The sequence below is a fragment of the Rhinoderma darwinii genome, chromosome 1 (assembly GCF_050947455.1).
Source record: "Rhinoderma darwinii isolate aRhiDar2 chromosome 1, aRhiDar2.hap1, whole genome shotgun sequence".
Classification (NCBI taxonomy): Eukaryota; Metazoa; Chordata; class Amphibia; order Anura; family Rhinodermatidae; genus Rhinoderma; species Rhinoderma darwinii.
This window is the reverse complement of record NC_134687.1, coordinates 167,599,240-167,618,830: the sequence shown is the minus strand read 5'-3', so window position 1 is coordinate 167,618,830 and position 19,591 is coordinate 167,599,240. Positions and strand designations below refer to the sequence as shown.

Genomic DNA, 19,591 nt, shown 5'->3' with positions numbered 1-19,591 from the left:
ATGGTTGTGTGCATGGGGCCTAAATGTTTGCCTAATGAAAAATGCAAATGTACACACAGTCTAAAGCAGAATGTTTCCTGTCTGACTATTTTAATATAGTTTATTATTTTACTGGACACTTTTTATTAAAGGTCCACACATGACAAGATATCGTTGGGAATAATTTTCCACAGTTAATATTTTTTATCATGTATATTGGTTCACAAGTATTTTCTCATTAGACAGTTGATTAAATGCCACAATCCAGGATGAAACATAGGCCATATTCACACAAACGTGTTATACGTCCGTGTGACAACCGTTAAAACAATGGCCGTCACACGGACCCACGGATGTAGCCATCCTTATCTTGACTCTGATAACTTGCTGCAGCGTGACATCACACAACAAAAGTCATTGAAAAAGAAATATAAAAGATCTTGCCACTGTGTATTTAATGCGTTAAAAGTCAAGAAAATACGGCTACATCTGTATCTAATTCAATGGGGCCGTTCATTGTTTCAACGGACTGTGTGAAGGATCCATGAGAAAATAGATGTCCTATTTTTTCACGCTTCATGCATCCCCCCATAGACTCTAGTCTAAGGGGGATGCGTGGTAACGTGTCCCGCAACGCAGAACACGAATGCACCACGGACGTGAAAAATGAGCATCGCTCGTGTATATCCGGCCTAAATCAACAATGACTGAGAATATTATGTCACACCCGTTTTCAATGAAAATGATTACATGGTTAATGGTTCGGATTCTTAACTTTAATCGTTACACCTATAGCCAGATGAAGTCTTAAATATACATATATATGACATGCACTTCTTTTTCGCGGCCGGTTTTTTACGCGGTCATTTTTCAAAACAGCCCGTCGGAACAAAACGCAGTTTTTCCCATTGAAATCAATGGGCAGATGTTTGGAGGCGTTCTGCTTCCGATTTTTCGTCCATTTTTCATCCGTTTACGGCCCAAAAAAAGGTCGAAAATAAGCCGTGTGAACATACCCTTACAGGTGATTGATCTGCTGCAGAGTGAAAACTATTTCTAATTCACAGGACTGTTCAAATTGGCAAAATCTAGCATCAGACTCAAACAAATAGTTTTGCTGATCCCCTTTCTAACATTCTATACAATGTCTAAAAATCCTGAAACTCATCTAAATAATTCCTACTGCAAAACATGGCAAAAATGAAACTGGGACAACTTTATGCAATCTCAGATATGTACTGTATATCAACAGACGTCGCAGGCGCCAATGACTGAAGTCCAATTCTACATAATCCTCTATAACCATTTCCACTACTTGTGAATGCATTTTATCTGTATTTTATATCATTTTCATTTCCAACTGACTAGCCAAACCAAACATCTAAATGATATTTTATTCATTTTTTATCTGTTTTACCACAGTATATTTTTCATCTCCTGCCAAGGTCAGACATGTAACCCCCATATTGCATTAGATATTTTATTATTGCCATTTTCTATACACTTGTGACCTCTCATTGCATAATGTATGAAATCCAAAAATATTTTCTTTGATGTTCTACCAATTAGATTTTACAGATGCTATACAACAAAAAGGCTTCCTGTAACAGGAAATAGTTATGGTATCTAATTATTTGTAGAATGGACTTCTTCAATAAAATAGGCTTCTGCTTTATAATATTAAGAACAATGTAGGACAATTATGAAGATTTTATTACCTTTTCTTTTTTTTTTTTGTATTTTCTTTCTCTTGTTAAGTTTTAAACAAAAGAATTATTCCAAATTCTCACATGCATTTTATTCTGGAAACAGAACTTTTTTAGGCTGAATGTCTGATCTAAAAGTACCTTTAAATGTCAATATCACAACAGACCTTAAACCATCTAAATATCACATAATGCATTACGCTTTTTGCCATGTTCATTAGGATTTATACATGCATTACTTAATTTAGTCAAGGGAGATTTTATTGATAATGTTCTTTTCCACAATCTGCTGATCTCCCTGAGGCTGATGATTGTGTGATTTGCAAGAATGAAGAGTGAAAAAAGAAGAAGGATTGTAAGAATGTATCAATCCATTACAATAATCTCCTTTTCACTAAGTACACCCCTAGGAATAAATAAATCCATTGAATACTTGAAGAGATATATGCATCTAGCATACACATCAGGAATGGCACAAACAAATAAATGTTGCACAATGTTTTTTAGTAGTAGAAGTCAAAACACTATCAAAATACTAACTTTAGAGTATTTCTCTTTTGGGCTTTTTTTAATTTTATCAAGAAAAATGTGTTCCTGTTTTTCAAATAGTTGGTTAATGCCTTACTATGGGCTTTTTGGGAGAGAAGGCAGAATAGTAACATCCCCCAGCCAGGAGTGTGCTGAGAAGTGGAACATAAGAATAAGTGGCTGATAACCAAGACCATATTACAGAAAATGTAAATGTAGACAAGCCAGTAAGAAAATGTGCCATATTTATCACAGTGGTGCACTCCAGACATGCTAGTCACTTTTCTCTTCCTTATAACACCAATTAGTTGGCTTGGTTTTAACAGTTTTTTTGCAACAATTTTGGTGCATTTTTGGCCCTCAGTTTTGTATTGCCATGCCCCCTTTTCCAGAATATCAGAAAAAAGTGTCTAAAACAGTTAATAAATGTGTCGCACGGCATGTATGCCAGAATTCTGGTGCATTTTAAATAGTAAATCTGCCCCAATATTTTTAAGCATTTTTTAGAATAAATACGTTGGATTAAATATAAGTTCAAAGTCCTGGTATCCCCATAACCATTAAAATCTGTACAATAAATATATAACATTATTCATGTTATGAATCAGTAATGTATTATTAAGCCCAAAATGGTGCCTAAATTACGGATGAAATTGCGGACCCATTAATTTCTATTGGCCAAGGACAAATGTGTGTCCGGGCCGTAGAAATGATCCGTAAATTATAGAATATGTCCTATTCTTGTCCACAATTGTGGATTGGCTACAGATGTGTATCCGTAGCCGTTGGACCCGTATTTGCAGAAGGTAAAGACCCTAAGGCCTCATGCACACGACCGTAGCCATGTGCACGGCCGTGATTTTCGGGTCGGATGGCCGCAGAGTGTCACCCGCGGGCCACCCGCTAATCACGGGCCGTGCACATGGCCGCGTGCATTAATTTCTTTGAGCCTGGACTGCAAAACACGTATTAAGACATGTCCGTTCTTTTTGTGGCCTTAGGCCCCATGCACACAAACGTATTTTTGCGGCCACAATTCACCCGCAAATCTGCGGGTGAATTGCGGCCCCATTCATTTAAATGGGCCCATGCACACGACCGTGGTTTCCACGGTCCGTACATGGCCCAGGAGCCTGGACCGCAAAAAGAACGGACATGTCTTATTACGGCCGTGTTTTGCGATCCAGGCTCATAGAAATTAATGTATGCGGCCAAGTGCACGGCCCGTGATTTGCGGGTGGCCCGCGGGTGACACTCCGCGGCCGTCCGACCTGAAAATCACGGCCATGCACATGGCTACGGTCGTGTGCATGAGGCCTAACAGCCGTGTGCATAAAGCCCTAGAGTGATTTGTCTTGATTTAATATTTGATGCCACCACTGAGATGGAGTACACTTGTCAAAGGGCTATTATTGTTGATGCCCCAGGAGAACAAATGGTTAACATATCTCCACTTGTAATCAGATACACCCACTTTATAGCTTTCAACAATAGACTGGAGGCTATTATATTATCCACTTCTAAAATATCAATGGAAACTATCGTTTCTAAATTCCAATACCATTAAAATAAACCTTTACAGATGTACCTGTTCTCAGTGAGTTCTAAAATACTAAATATTCACAGAAAAAAGTAAGTTACCAATTCTAAAAGTTTTTGTTTCACCTCATATCTTTCCAACATAATCTTCAGTACATTCACTCATTTAGTCAGCTTTCCTACAACTCTCCCTCGACTAGCTCGCCATCCCCAGGAGACTTAGTGCTTTTATTGATAAGTGCTAGAGGTCAAATAATCCAATATTCTATGTTTCTGATAATGCAGCTTTCTTGAGAAATGAAAAATGTTATCCACCAAACTTTCTGTTCCCAATTACTTTTCATCTGAGTTTATCTTTCAGATGAGCAGCTGCTTCTTAAGATAAGTGCTCAAAGCAAATGCTCCTGACGGTGAATGAAAAGATAAAGGAACTATTTGCATCGGGTGATGTGTCTCATTGTTTAATTTACTAGTGTGAAGATATAGGTCCAGATTGTTGATGCACCTTTCATTTCATAACTGATAGAACGGGAAGAAGGATATTCATTCACCTTATCCTAATGGATTACTGTAAATTGCTGTTAATAAAATTATTTTAGAGTTTTATTATCATCTCCCTCCTCGGTCCAGTACAGGTAAACTAATCCTTAAACCAAACCATCATTTGATCTTTGCCCAAGTCAGTCTCGGGTTAATGGCTGGGCAGTTTAGATGATCGATCTGTATGCTTTATCCTTTATGATCATGGAAATGTTATTTCACCTTTGACATATATAAGGTGAATGTTGCTGCAAGAATATCAATGCTCTTGCCCAGAACACAAAAGCGTAGACATATTGCATATAGCATACGTTTACAAGATAAAGACATTGAGCTCATTTACATTTTCAAGTTGAAACTGTAAACAAATATGCAAATCATTTTACCTCCATGTGCAATAATTACTGCACGGTGGGGGCATTTTAACCATATTATACAGGAAAAGTGCCCCATTAAATGTGCAGTCTCTATCATATTAAGCATATTGGTACAAATATCAAGTCCCTATATATTTGTCCTGTGATTTGTCCTTGCACTAAACTACATGAATTTGTTCAGATACTATGGGGGAATTTATTAATTATTTTATGCTGCTCACAGAACTGGGGTGGGGCTTAGTGGAAGAAGCGGAGTCACCCCTATTTGTTAAAATAAAAATCATAAAATAGGACACAATAAAACAATGTAGTCTAAAATCCCAGGTGCAGCAGAAACTTAGAAAAAAATGATCCGGAGTTCCAAATATAAAATATAACTTTTACTATATTTCTTTTAAAATTCAAAATACAAACATACAATTTTTTTTTTCATTTATAGCATCATCAATCATATTCCTGGTGCACCTTATGAATATGTTATTCCTTTCTACACTCTCATATGCCTAGTAAAGCTCAGAGGTGTAAGGGGGAGTTCACACAGAGTTTTTTGACAAGTTTTTTGATCCGGAAACCGCATCAGAAAACAAGCCAAAAAACGGCCGAAAATGCCTCCCATTGATTTCATTGATTTCAATGGGAGGCGGAGGCGTTTTTTTCCAGCGAGCGAAAAACCGGCTCGCGGAAAAAAGAAGGGACATGCTCTATCTTCAGGCATTTACGCCTCTGACCTCCCATTGACATCAATGGGAGGCAGAGAAAGCGTATTTTGCTGCATTTTTTGCCCGCGGCACTCAATGTCCGCGGGCGAAAAACGCCGCAAAAAACGGCATGCACGCAGAGGAAAATCTGCCTCAAAATTCCAAATGGAATTTTGAGGCAGATTTTCCTCCTGCATAAAACTCTGTGTCAACCCAGCCTAATACTACTTTGCTTAAAAAGTAGACAGCATGTTATTCACCCAGTTGTGGGTTGTATAAATATTTTCAATCATTTCAGAGAGAGGGATTCACATACAAGATCCTCATATTATTGCCTATTTTTGCCCATAGATTTTTGAGGGTCCTACCCGTTCAGATGCACGGTACTCTATGGGGGATCAAGGGGCATCTCTCCGTCATTGATTCCTCCCGACGCGTTTCCTCGTGACCGAGCGATTCTCCAGGGAAGATTAGTCAAAGCCAGCTTTGTTCAAATTTCATCTGTGCTGGCAAAGGTTACTTGTTGCTGTCGTTTTCAATGAGAAAAAAGGAAACTTGCAATGGCAAGTAATCGATAGCCCATGCTGTTGCTCTGGCTGGCGCCTATTTCCGGCATCTGACGTCAGTGACAGGGGAAATCCCTGTCCTTTTAAGCCCAGTTACTCCGCCCATCCTTCCTACTGAAATACATCCATGACGTAATTGGTGTGTACAGCTAGGATGGCGGTGATTCACTAACCTCCCGGTGTAACATCCACCGATATAAATACAACGGTGCTGTACACACCCACCTTACCTGCAAACATCTCCTTCATACATCGCCCAGAGATGCACTCGAGACCTCCCCCTCTCAAAAACAGAGACATGTGTGGAAGATGGATCCACAACCGACGACAAACATGTAATAAAACAAAGCAGGATAGACTCAGTCCACATGTAGTAACCCGACTCGAGTTTCGCCCTTACCGCTTGACCTCTGCTTCATCCCTTGATGTACGTATTTACACCACTAAATTCAAAGGTTACTTAAAGGAACAGTGTCATCACAAATTATTTTTTTATATGTTAAAGATGTTAGTGCTTTATTAAAAACGTTTATATTCATTTGTGTGTTTGTGTTTTACTTTTTCTTATTTTTACACTTTTTCTTCTCTATGGGGGCTGCCATTTTTTGTTCCATTTCTGTCTGTGTCGATTAACGACACATACAGACATGGAATACGGCAGCCACAGTCCCATAGGGACTGCGAACGGCTCCCGTCCCATTGACTTCAGTGTACGGCGTCCGTGTGGGAACTGCGCATGCGCCGCTCCCACACAGTCCAATTCGAAATTGGCGCCGTCCGGCGCCATTTTCCTGTGGACCGGAAGTCGCGGCCGGACAGTAATATTACTACTTCCGGTCGCGGCTTCCGGATTTGTGCACTTGGACCAGCGGCAGCAAACGGAGCGGACGGGCCGGAGGGAGCCGCGGCGGCAGGAGCAGGTAAGAGATTTCAATGTATGTTCGTGTTTGTGTGTGTTTACTACTGTATGTAAACCTACTACACTGTGTGTTAGCTCAAAAAATGGCGACACACAGTGTAGGAGGTTACACCGTTCAAACCCCTCGTTTATCCCGGCACTAGCCAGGATAAAGGAGGGGGGGATGCTGAGAGCTCACTAGAGCGAGGGCTTTTAACCCAATGTTGCAATGCTGCAATTTTGGGAATAGCTCCATCTAGTGACCAAAAATGGGTAGTATTATAAATTAGAATTAATTTATAATATTTCCTGACTCTTGAAAAAAATAAAAAAAATTTGAACGATGTTTAATCACCCACACACTAAATGTTTAATTTAAAAAAAAAAAACATGTTTTTCTGGAAACACATTCCCTTTAAAGGTTATAAAATTTGGCCATCAGGACATCTGGAGGACATGTGAATCCTGTCAACCCATCGAGACATGCTATTATCCTGTCATAAAAATAGGATCTTAAGTCACATAATCCTAAAAAAACAATCAGAGACCTGATCGACTTCTCTTCAACTGTTGAAGAACTACAAGATCCATTATAAATATGGAACGCTAGATACAGTCTGTAAAAATATTTTGTTAAATTATTATTGGTAACAACAAAATATGTTTGATATGACAAAACATAATAATCCTTCAATCTTTCATAATAGAACACGATATGTATAATATATACATCAGCTCATGGCCGGTCTTTGCACAGGGCCCATCACTCCAGCATGTGGAAGGGGGCACTGCGCTGGCTCCCTTCCCCTGCTTGTTTCAGAAACGCCCGGGCGCGGCGACTAAGCAATCGGCTTTCCGCCCGGACACTTCTTCACTCAGTGGTGTCACTACCACTGTATCAGCCATAGGAGCTGCTAGCAGCGACACATGAGGGCGGCGGCGCTGCTAGTAGCTGCTGCAGCTGCTTCAGAGGTAGCGACGACACTATAGCAGAACAGGGAGGTATCTCCCTGCTCTGCTATTTACTAGCGCCACTGTAGCTTCCTGAAGGAGCAGAATCCTGTGTAGCTGGGGATTCCGCTCCTGGAGCGCTCCGCTTGATTTCTCTGTCCATATCAGGGGAAACTCCTGAAGCGGAATCCCCGTCCACAGCGTTGCAGACGCTGTGACCGGGGATTCCACTCATTGAGAAGCCAATAATGTCACTGTCCATAAATGGACACAGACGACAGGACGGGATCCCTCTTCAGGAGTTTCCCCTGATGTCGCTGTCCATATATGGACAGAGACATGAAGCGGAGTGCTCCAGGAGCAGAATCCCCGGCCACAGGGGGGATTCCACTCCTTCAGGTAGCTACAGCAGCGCTATCTACATGACTGGGGGGGCTACCTACAAAGGGCTGTGGGCTTTGTGGCCTTACCTACAAGGGGCTGTGGGCTTTGTGGCACTACCAACAAGGGGGCTGTGGACTGTGTGGCACTACCAACAAGTGGGCTGTGTCGCACTACCTACAAGGGGGCTGTGTGGCACTACCTACCAGGGGATTGTGTGGCACTACCTACCAGGAGGCTGTGTGGCACTACCTACCAGGGTGCTGTGTGGCACTACCTACAGGGGGCTGTGTGGCACTATCTACAGGGGGCTGTGTGGCAATATCTAAAAGGGGGCTGTGTGGCACTATCTACAAGGGGGCTGTGTGGCAGTATCTGCAAGGGGGCTGAGTGGCACTATCTACAAGGGGGCTTTGTGGCACTATCTACAAGGGGGCTGTGTGTCTCTATCTACAAGGGGGCTATGTGGCGCTATCTACAAGAGGGCTGTGTGACACTACCTACAAGGGTCTGTGTGCCAATACCTACAAGGGACTGTGAGGCACTAGCTACAAGGGGCTGTGTGGCGTTACCTACAATGGTCTGTGTGGCACTATCTACAGGGGGAATCTGTGAGTGGTGGGCTGATGGACATTTTACTGAGAGTGGGGGCTGATGGTCTTCAAGTGGTTTCCACCTCTGAGCTCCAATTGAAATTAATTGTAGACAGTAAATACCTGCGGCGCTCGTTTGGCGTATGTTTGCCTGCATCTTTTGCATTGGCTTTAAGCTGCCTCGAGTCCAAAAAGGTTGGGAAACTCTATGCTAGGCTATAGGATCACGCCGGCCTATGCAAGGATCCCATCGTGGAGCAGCTCAGTTCATCATGGGAATGGGACCTAGGTAAGTACAATTTTAGTTTTTGTTTTGGGGCACTGTTTACAAGGGGGAGTTGGGGGGGGCTGTACGGCACGATCTACAAGGAGGAGGTGGGGGATTTTGGCACTGTCTACAGGGAGGCTGTATGGCAAAATCTACAGGGGGGCACTATACAGTGAGGGGGCCACTAAGGGGACATTATACTGTGTAGGGGTACTACAGTGGGCATACTACTGTTGGCACAATTAGAGGACAAAATACTTTGTCCTTGAAGGGGTTGTAATAACTTATATTATAAAATATTATTATTATACTGTATGGGAGCACTAAAGGGGCATTATAATTTTTTTATGGGGCATTTTTTTTAATGATGGGAGTGGGGCGCCGAAAGATCATTTCGCACAGGGCGCCATCTATCCTAAGGCTGGCCCTGCATCAGCAAATCAAAGACATATCTCCCCAACAATAGTAGAAAACAAGAGGAGAAGTTCTCCAGCTCACCTGACACGAGAAATTGGTGTCGCTGTCAGCGCCTGGATTTTTTTCGTGTCGGCACATGATGCAGGAACAAATGTAGCAAAAAGGAGGTTGGATCCAGCGCTTTGGTAGAGGTAAAATAGAAAAAGATTTTTCCAAGTTTAATTGAGTTGTATTAAAAAGTCCATTTGTAGTATGGTCCCGGTGTGTGAATAGAGGGAAGGAATGATCCTGTTAGCCTACGCGTTTCGGACGAAGCGACGTCCTTAGACTTGGCTGAAACTCTAAAAAATGTATTACCTAATTTAGACAGTATTTCATTACGATTTAAAGGGAAGCCTTAAAACTGATGACCGCGCTAAATAGGGGAGGGGCATTGTAATGATACCTATTGTCTCAGTCATGAACGATAAATCGCTGTTTAGTTCACCTGGCGCCAAAGTCGCAAGTTACATAGTTACATAGTTAGTACGGTTGAAAAAAGACACGTCCATGAAGTTCAACCAAGGGATGGGCAAAGGGAAGGTAAATATTTCTACACATAGGAGCTAATATATTTTTGTTCTAGGAAATTATATAAGCCTTTTTTAAAGCCATCTACTGTCCCTGCTGTGACCAGCTCCTGCGGTAGACTATTCCATAGATTCACAGTTCTCACAGTAAACAAGGCTTGTCACCTCTGCAGGTTCAACCTTTTTTTCTCCAGACGAAGGGAGTGCCCCTTGTTTTTTGAGGGGGTTTTACATGGACATGGAACAGGATTTCACCATATTTTTTGTATGTGCCATTAATATATTTCTATAAATTAATCATGTCCCCCTTAGTCGTCTTTTTTCAAGGCTAAATAGGTTTAATTCTTTTAATCTTTCCTCATAACTTAGATTCTCCATGCCCCTTATTAGCTTCGTTGTTCTTTTTTGTATTTTTTCCAACTCCAGGGCATCCTTTCTATGAACTGGAGCCCAGAACTGAACTGCATATTCTAGATGAGGCCTCACTAATGCTTTGTAAAGTGGTAATATTCCATCCCTGTCCCGCGAGTCCATGCCTCTTTTAATACACAACATTATCTTGCTGGCCTTTGAAGCAGCTGATTGACATTGCATGGTGTTATTTCATTTATGATTTACAAGTACACCCAGATCCTTCTCAACAAGTGAATCCCCCAGTGTAGCTCCCCCTACGACATATGATGCATGCAGGTTGTTGGTACCCAGATGCATAACTTTACATTTATCTACATTAAACTTAATTTGCCAACTGGATGCCCAAACACTTAGTTTGTTTAAATCCGCTTGCAATTCACGAACATCTTCCATAGACTGTACTATATTACATAGCTTGGTGTCATCTGCAAAAATAGAAATAGTGCTATTAATCCCATCCTCTATATCATTAATAAATAAGTTGAATAATAGTGGTCCCAGCACTGAACCCTGGGGTACACTACTTATAACCGGGGACCATTCAGAGTAGGAATCATTGACCACAACTCTCTGGATATGGTCCTTGAGCCAATTCTCAATCCAATTACAAACTATACTATCTAAACCTATAGTCCTTAATTGACCCATTAGACGTCTATGAGGGACAGTGTCAAATGCCTTTGCAAAGTCCAAAAACACTATATCCACAGCGGCCCCTCTGTCTAGGCTTCTGCTCACCTCTTCATAAAAACATATCAGGTCAGTTTGACAACTTCTGTCCTTAGTAAAACCGTGCTGGCTGTCACTTTTAATACTATTTTTTGTCACATAATCCTGTATATAGTCCCTCAACCCCTCAAACATTTTCCCCACCATGGATGTTAAGCTTACTAGTCTATAATTACCCGGGGAAGACCTAGAGCCCTTTTTGTAAATAGGCACCACATTTGCCCTGCGCCAGTCCCTTGGCACTATACCAGTCACTAGAGAATCTCTGAATATTATGAAGATGGGGACTGAAATAACTGAACTAAGCTCTTTAAGACCTCAAGGGTGTACTCTCTGCTCTGAGCAATGATGTGAAAGTAGAGACTTTCAGTTCTGTCCCTTCCCTTCTATAATGCCTGCATCCTGGGCAAAAATAACACAAATAAGTTTTTTTTAATCTTTTGAGTTATTAGCTCTGAAACAACTTCCCAAAATTTTGGCCTTCATGTTAACAGACTTTTTATAAATAAGCTCTGGATGGTCTGGTAATAGAATAAATAACCAATAAACAAATGGTATTTAACCCCTTAATGAACGGGCCTGTGAAGGTCTTAATGACCAGCTACATTTTTCTGTTTTTACCTCTCTGCATTCCAGCAGCCATAACTTTTTAATTTTTTCATTAACGTGGTCGTATGAGGCCTTGTTTTATGTGGGAGAAATTGTATGTGGTTTTTTTTCATACTTTGGAGGTAGAAAAAAAATATTTTTATGGCGTGAATATAAGAAAAAGCGATACTCAGCGTAGTTTTTCTTGTTTCTTTTTTTTATCCCGTTCACGTTTCACGCTAAATAACCCATTAGAATAATTCTTAAGGTTATTATGGTCGTTTAGATGCCTAATATGTGTAGGTTTTTTGTTTTTATTTTGTGTAGGGGCAATAAAATATATTTTATGCAAAATAATTTTTTTATTGTTACTTGTTTTTAAAATCCCATTAAGGGATAACTTTATTTATCGCTTTATTTTTTACTTGTAATGTATTAGCATACTCTTGTATGCTAATACATTATACTGTGTCACTATGACACAGGCTGCTGTTAGGGCAGCACGTAGTGTGTCCGAACAGCAGGCATACTGAACAGACAGCCCTGGGGTCCTTTGTGGATTCCCCGGTGTTTGATCACGTCACCGGGTTTTCGATGACAAGATCAAAGCGGGGAGTACCCTTTGATCTTGCCGTGGTCACGGTCCGCGGCGATCAAAGGGTTAAACAGCTGGAGTCCGAATGTTTTCCTACCCCAACTGTATTCAGCAGGCTGCTCTGAGATCAGGAGCTGTAAGTTACAGCTCCTGCTTAGAGGATGAGCGCTCACAGGAGCGCTCATCAGCCTCTTCTACAGTGGCACCAAAAGACGTCGCTATAGACTTAGGACATGCACCGCCTGCCGTCAAAAGACGGGTGGCGGGCATTAGGAAGTTAAGAATATCGCATCTAAATGGACATTTTTACTTACTGTATCTCATCGTGAAAGCATACTAGAAGTTTTGATTTTGATCTTCTTCATCTTTTATTACCTTTTTCGTTTTTTGAGTATCCATCCGATTGCTTTGTGCACAAAATTCCCCAAAAACCTCCTTAATCGCTACACTATTGTCATTTTTTTCCATAATCCTACTTTGTGTTATGAAATCTTGCATCCGAGAACAGTTCCTATGCATTCTTTGGAGTTGTCCCCTTGGTACATTCTTAATCCATAATGAATGATGACAGCTAGGTGTATCAAGATTATTGATAGAAATGGTGGACACAGCAATGAATTGTAAATTTGGTTGCTCAGTGCCACACACCGTACATAACATATGCAAGATAATTCCTAAGTGAAGGTAAAGACCGTGTGTATAAAGGGCACAGGCATACCAATATAGATTCAAAAGAAACATACAAAGTTTATTTAGACAATAAGTACAAAGAACACACACATATGAGCTCAAGGCATAAAAACACTTGTCCCTCATGAGGTAATTCAATATGTGGACAACCCCTCTATTCACGAAATACAAGGGATATGTGTAATCTATATACTAACTGCCCAAAGAAATTGATACTAATTAATGGCAGCCTGCATGGGTAAAGATAAATACATCCCTGTTTCAGAAGCGTCCATCTGGTACCCCACGCATATTGCCGCCTCTGCAGCTTTGTCTGGGATCAAAATAGTACTTATGGTCTAAATTTACTTTGTATGTTACTTTTGCATCTATATCAGCTAGTTGTATCAATGTAATTCACTGTATTTTAACGATATATATTGTGCTCCCACAAATATGAACAATTGGAATTTCACTGAAGTGATAAATGAGTAAAATATATAACTTTTATTTCATAGCTATCTAAAAACAAGGGTACAATCACCACTGTGTAAGCCCAACCGTGTATTAAAACCGTATTAAACAAAATACTCCAGTCCTAATTCGTTTGCAAACCCTTTATGACTGGGTATATAAACATAGATATCAAAATTATGGAATCAGTGTTTGAACATTGGTGTAGCAGTGGTTTAGACCCTCGTACACACAGGAGCCTGCGTTAACCGCACCTGAATCTCCAAATGTACAGATGCACAACAATGCCACTGCCCCCTACACAAAATTCCCTCACTTCGCCCGACCCTACGCATTTCTATACTTATCATCAGGGGTCTGTCAGTCTGGCCAGGATGCCAGCGATATCTCTTCAGCAGCAGATATTCTACTGCACAACACGGAAGCATGCACGCATAGATGTCAGCGGCATGCTTCACTCAGGGACTCTGAGTCACTATGAACTGAATACTCCTCCCCCTGGCCTCGGCGGCATACTTCGAACCAGCCAATCACAACAGCCCACCGCATCCGTGACGCTCAACCATGTGTCTCCCGGCCGTCAGCTGACATACCCGGAAGCAACACTGTAAACACCACAGAGCGTGCAGACTAAAGGGGAGGCTGTAGAAGTATCTGTTTACCGCACTGAGCCTATTCCTATTCAAAGATGGAGTATAACAATGTTAGGTTTGCTACATATTGCGGATCAGCTCAAGACCGCAATTGGACTACCACGATAGGAGCACCTACCCTGGAAATACACATTGTATGAATGAAAAAACGATATTAATGTCCACCACACTTAAAACATTAGAACTACTCCTGGACTGAATACAGTTAAATGATATACTGCAAGTAACTGTGCTTGGACTAGAATTAAATTGCCATACCTCTACCTTAGAGGACCGACAAAACCCTGTGAATAGTTTACATTTTATACTAAATAAAACATGTATAGTTGGTTTGTTCGTTTAAACCTTCAGGATGTATGCAGGCCAGTCTATAGATCCATTGGGCCTCTTTATGCTAAATGAGGTTATCCCAATCCCCTCCCCGTTTTGGAGGACATACCAATTCAATTGCCTGAAATTGTAAACATTCTGCCCTGCCTTGATGTTTAGCATGTACATGTTTTGATATGGAAGTATCTCTTAAGTTTGTAACGTCTCCAACATGTTCCCTAATCCGACGCCGAAACTGTCGTATCGTTTTGCCCACATAATTCAGTGGGCACGGACATGTGATTAAATAGACTACACCAGCCGTTTTGCAGTTCACAAAATCTCGGATATCATACTCAACTTTGGTGGTAACACTTTTGAATTTTTTCCCTTTTTGGATAAAATCACAGGCTCTACAGCTACCACATCTGTGTGTGCCCGGTATCTGCCTGTCTAACCAAGTACTCTTTTGGATTAGAGGATCAAAACAACTCTGCATCACCCTGTCCCTGATGTTTTTGCCTCTACGGAACGTGACTGAAGGCCATTGCGTTATCTGATCCACCAGGTCCGCATCAGCACCTAGGATACGCCAGTACCTCTTGAGTATTTCCATGATCTCAGATTGTTTGGAGTCAAAAGTACCTATGAGCCTAGTGACCCTTTCCTCTTTGCGTTGTCTAGGGAATAAAAGACTCTGCCTATCTGCATCCCTTGCCCCCTCATAGGCCTTTCTAATTACCCCCTTGAGGAAGCCTCTCTCCTTCAATCTGTTTGCGAGGTCATGTGCCTGTGACTCAAAGTCGTCCATTGAACTACTACTCTCATAAATTGGCCTCTGGGAATCCCTCGTTTGAGGGGATAAGGGTGACAACTGTTCCATTGAAGGAAACTATTGGTTGCTGTCTCCTTACGGTGTACTTTGGTACGTATTGTGCCTTCCTTAGTTTTGATTATCTTGAGATCTAAAAACGATAATTCTTGATCACTGATTTCACATGTGAACCTAAGCCCCAGGTCGTTTATATTAAGGGCTGCCACAAAGTCATTGAATTCTTCCACTGTGGAATTCCAGAGCAACAACACGTCATCAATATATCTAATCCATATGCCTATTGATGAAGTCCATTTGACAAATTTATCCCCAAAGACAACTGTCTCTTCCCACCAACCAAGAAACAAGTTTGCATAAGTGGGAGCAGTGGGACTCCCCATCGCTGTGCCACGTTGCTGATGGAAAATGCGGTCTTCAAAGATAAAAACATTCTTTTCCAACACAAAGTGTAATAATTGCAAAACAAGCTGATTATGAGCCACATATTGAGTGCCCCTAGATTTTAGAAAATATTCCACTGCTTCACAGCCAAGTCTATGTGGAATGGAGGAGTATAAAGCCTCTACATCCAAACTCGCCAAAAATGTATTTTGTTCCAATGTGATACCCTCAATCTGTTTTAAAACGTCCATAGTATCACGTACATATGATGTGAGACCTAGTACAAACGGAGGCAGTATCTGGTCTATATATGTACTCACATTCTGGGTTAGATTATTTATACCTGATACAATGGGTCTACCACGTAGGGGAGGATAGCCTTTGTGGATTTTTGGCAGGCTGTAAAAACATGCCATAACAGGAAATTGTGGAAATAGAAAGTTGAATTCGCTAGCACTAATCAAAGACCTGCTCTTTGCATCCCGTAGGATACCTAAAAGCTCCTTCTTGAATGCTGCTGTAGGGTTATCTTTTAGAATGGTGTAGCAGTCAGGATTGAGCAAAATGTCCTCACACAATTTCTTGTAGTCTACTCGACTCATAACCACAATGTTCCCACCCTTATCAGATGCTTTTAAAATGATATTTTGTCTTTTTTCCAAAGTGGTAAGAGCTACACGTTCAGACCAAGTTAGATTGTTATCAATGCCCCTCATATCCTGACTCAAAGCTTTGATCTCTTCACCCACCAAATCTACGAACAGATCTACATTAGTAAAATCTCCCAATGGCGGCAACTTCCTACTTCTAGTTTTTAAATTAGTAAAAGGACCCTGTCCTGGGGCTCTACTTGATTCTTCAAGTAACCCTTCCAGGGCTTCTAGAAGCTTCATCAATAGGCATCTGGATTAGATATATTGATGACGTGTTGTTGCTCTGGAATTCCACAGTGGAAGAATTCAATGACTTTGTGGCAGCTCTTAATATAAACGACCTGGGGCTTAGGTTCACATGTGAAATCAGTGATCAAGAATTATCGTTTTTAGATCTCAAGATAATCAAAACTAAGGAAGGCACAATACGTACCAAAGTACACCGTAAGGAGACAGCAACCAATAGTTTCCTTCAATGGAACAGTTGTCACCCTTATCCCCTCAAACGAGGGATTCCCAGAGGCCAATTTATGAGAGTACGTCGAAACTGTAGTTCAATGGACGACTTTGAGTCACAGGCACATGACCTCGCAAACAGATTGAAGGAGAGAGGCTTCCCCAAGGGGGTAATTAGAAAGGCCTATGAGGGGGCAAGGGATGCAGATAGGCAGAGTCTTTTAGTCCCTAGACAACGCAAAGAGGAAAGGGTCACTAGGCTCATAGGTACTTTTGACTCCAAACAATTTGAGATCATGGAAATACTCAAGAGGTACTGGCGTATCCTAGGTGCTGATGCGGACCTGGCGGATCAGATAACGCAATGGCCTTCAGTCACGTTCCGTAGAGGCAAAAACATCAGGGACAGGGTGATGCAGAGTTGTTTTGATCCTCTAATCCAAAAGAGTACTTGGTTAGACAGGCAGATACCGGGCACACACAGATGTGGTAGCTGTAGAGCCTGTGATTTTATCCAAAAAGGGAAAAAATTCAAAAGTGTTACCACCAAAGTTGAGTATGATATCCGAGATTTTGTGAACTGCAAAACGGCTGGTGTAGTCTATTTAATCACATGTCCGTGCCCACTGAATTATGTGGGCAAAACGATACGACAGTTTCGGCGTCGGATTAGGGAACATGTTGGAGACGTTACAAACTTAAGAGATACTTCCATATCAAAACATGTACATGCTAAACATCAAGGCAGGGCAGAATGTTTACAATTTCAGGCAATTGAATTGGTATGTCCTCCAAAACGGGGAGGGGATTGGGATAACCTCATTTTGCATAAAGAGGCCCAATGGATCTATAGACTGGCCTGCGTACATCCTGAAGGTTTAAACGAACAAACCAACTATACATGTTTTATTTAGTATAAAATGTAAACTATTCACAGGGTTTTGTCGGTCCTCTAAGGTAGAGGTATGGCAATTTAATTCTAGTCCAAGCACAGTTACTTGCAGTATATCATTTAACTGTATTCAGTCCAGGAGTGGTTCTAATGTTTTAAGTGTGGTGGACATTAATATCGTTTTTTCATTCATACAATGTGTATTTCCAGGGTAGGTGCTCCTATCGTGGTAGTCCAATTGCGGTCTTGAGCTGATCCGCAATATGTAGCAAACCTAACATTGTTATACTCCATCTTTGAATAGGAATAGGCTCAGTGCGGTAAACAGATACTTCTACAGCCTCCCCTTTAGTCTGCACGCTCTGTGGTGTTTACAGTGTTGCTTCCGGGTATGTCAGCTGACGGCCGGGAGTCACATGGTTGAGCGTCACGGATGCGGTGGGCTGTTGTGATTGGCTCGTTCGAAGTATGCCGCCGAGGCCAGGGGGAGGAGTATTCAGTTCATAGTGACTCAGAGTCCCTGAGTGAAGCATGCCGCTGACATCTATGCGTGCATGCTTCCGTGTTGTGCAGTAGAATATCTGCTGCTGAAGAGATATTGCTGGCATCCTGGCCAGACTGACATACCCCTGATGATAAGTATAGAAACGCGTAGGGTCGGGCGAAGTGAGGGAATTTTGTGTAGGGGGCAGTGGCATTGTTGTGCATCTGTACATTTGGAGATTCAGGTGCGGTTAACGCAGGCTCCTGTGTGTACGATGGTCTAAACCACTGCTACACCAATGTTCAAACACTGATTCCATTATTTTGATATCTATGTTTATATACCCAGTCATAAAGGGTTCGCAAACGAATTAGGACTGGAGTATTTTCTTTAATACGGTTTTAATACACGGTTGGGCTTACACAGTGGTGATTGTACCCCTGTTTTTAGATAGCTATGAAATAAAAGTTATATATTTTACTCATTTATCACTTCAGTGAAATTCTAGTTGTATCAATGTACAAGTTTTTATCTGTGGTCTTGGAAAACATTTTTGTGCAAATTACGCCTCTATCTACAAAATAAATCTAAGAAATGGACCCCCTCAGGGCTAATCTCATTAAAAACAATAATCCAATCGTTTGTATGTAACTAAAAAAATTAACAATTTGCTCTTTAGTGCCCCTCCAAAAAACAAACAGTTGTATATGTAACATCTCTAATATAATAGACCCTTATCTGTCCCTTTATCTTACAGGAATTAAACATTAATGCAGTATACTCTCAATTTGTCATAAATAAATTCACAAAACTGGGGGCGATTTTGTCCCCATCACCTTCCCCTTCAAATGTTAATAAAAACAATCACCAAATTAAAAGTAATTTTGTGTAAACCAAAAATATCTTCTGTGTCATGTTCATTAGTGTGTCACTTTCAAGAAAGATCCTTTGTATTTTTGTGCACTTTAGGTAAACAATACCTTGTTGATATAAGTGGGATTTTTACATTTAAATATTTAAAAATTAAATATATAATTTAAATAATACATGAATAAAGAACATCACAAATTTAAACTTGCACCCAGAAACTGTACTTATTTACTTTTGAGTGACCTATCATTTCAGAGTGACCCATAAGTTTTGTGTAATGCTTTTTTTAAATATATTTATCTGCCTATCTGCCTGTCAAAGGATTAAAACGTGTTCCAAAGAGAACCTATTTATGTATAACAGAAAATATTCTCTGACATTTTATATCATAATAGTGCTAGACTGCAACACAAGACACAACCCATTGACGGGGTGGCAGTTTTTCTAATCTTATATAACCCCTTTACTCCTAATGACAAGGCATTTAAGAAATGTTAGTATTGTATACTACAGTTTATCAAAAATAATAATGTCAACTTTACTAATACAAAACCAAACATTCATTTTTACTGTCTAAAA

At 40.9% G+C, this 19,591-nt stretch overlaps 1 protein-coding gene across 1 annotated transcript in view; it reads left to right on the top strand.

Annotated features, from left to right (window-relative positions):
• LOC142756971 (EF-hand calcium-binding domain-containing protein 14-like) overlaps positions 1-19,591 on the top strand; it is a 96,238-nt gene that overhangs the window by 19,496 nt on the left and 57,151 nt on the right. The gene's annotated exons all lie outside the window — the stretch shown is intronic.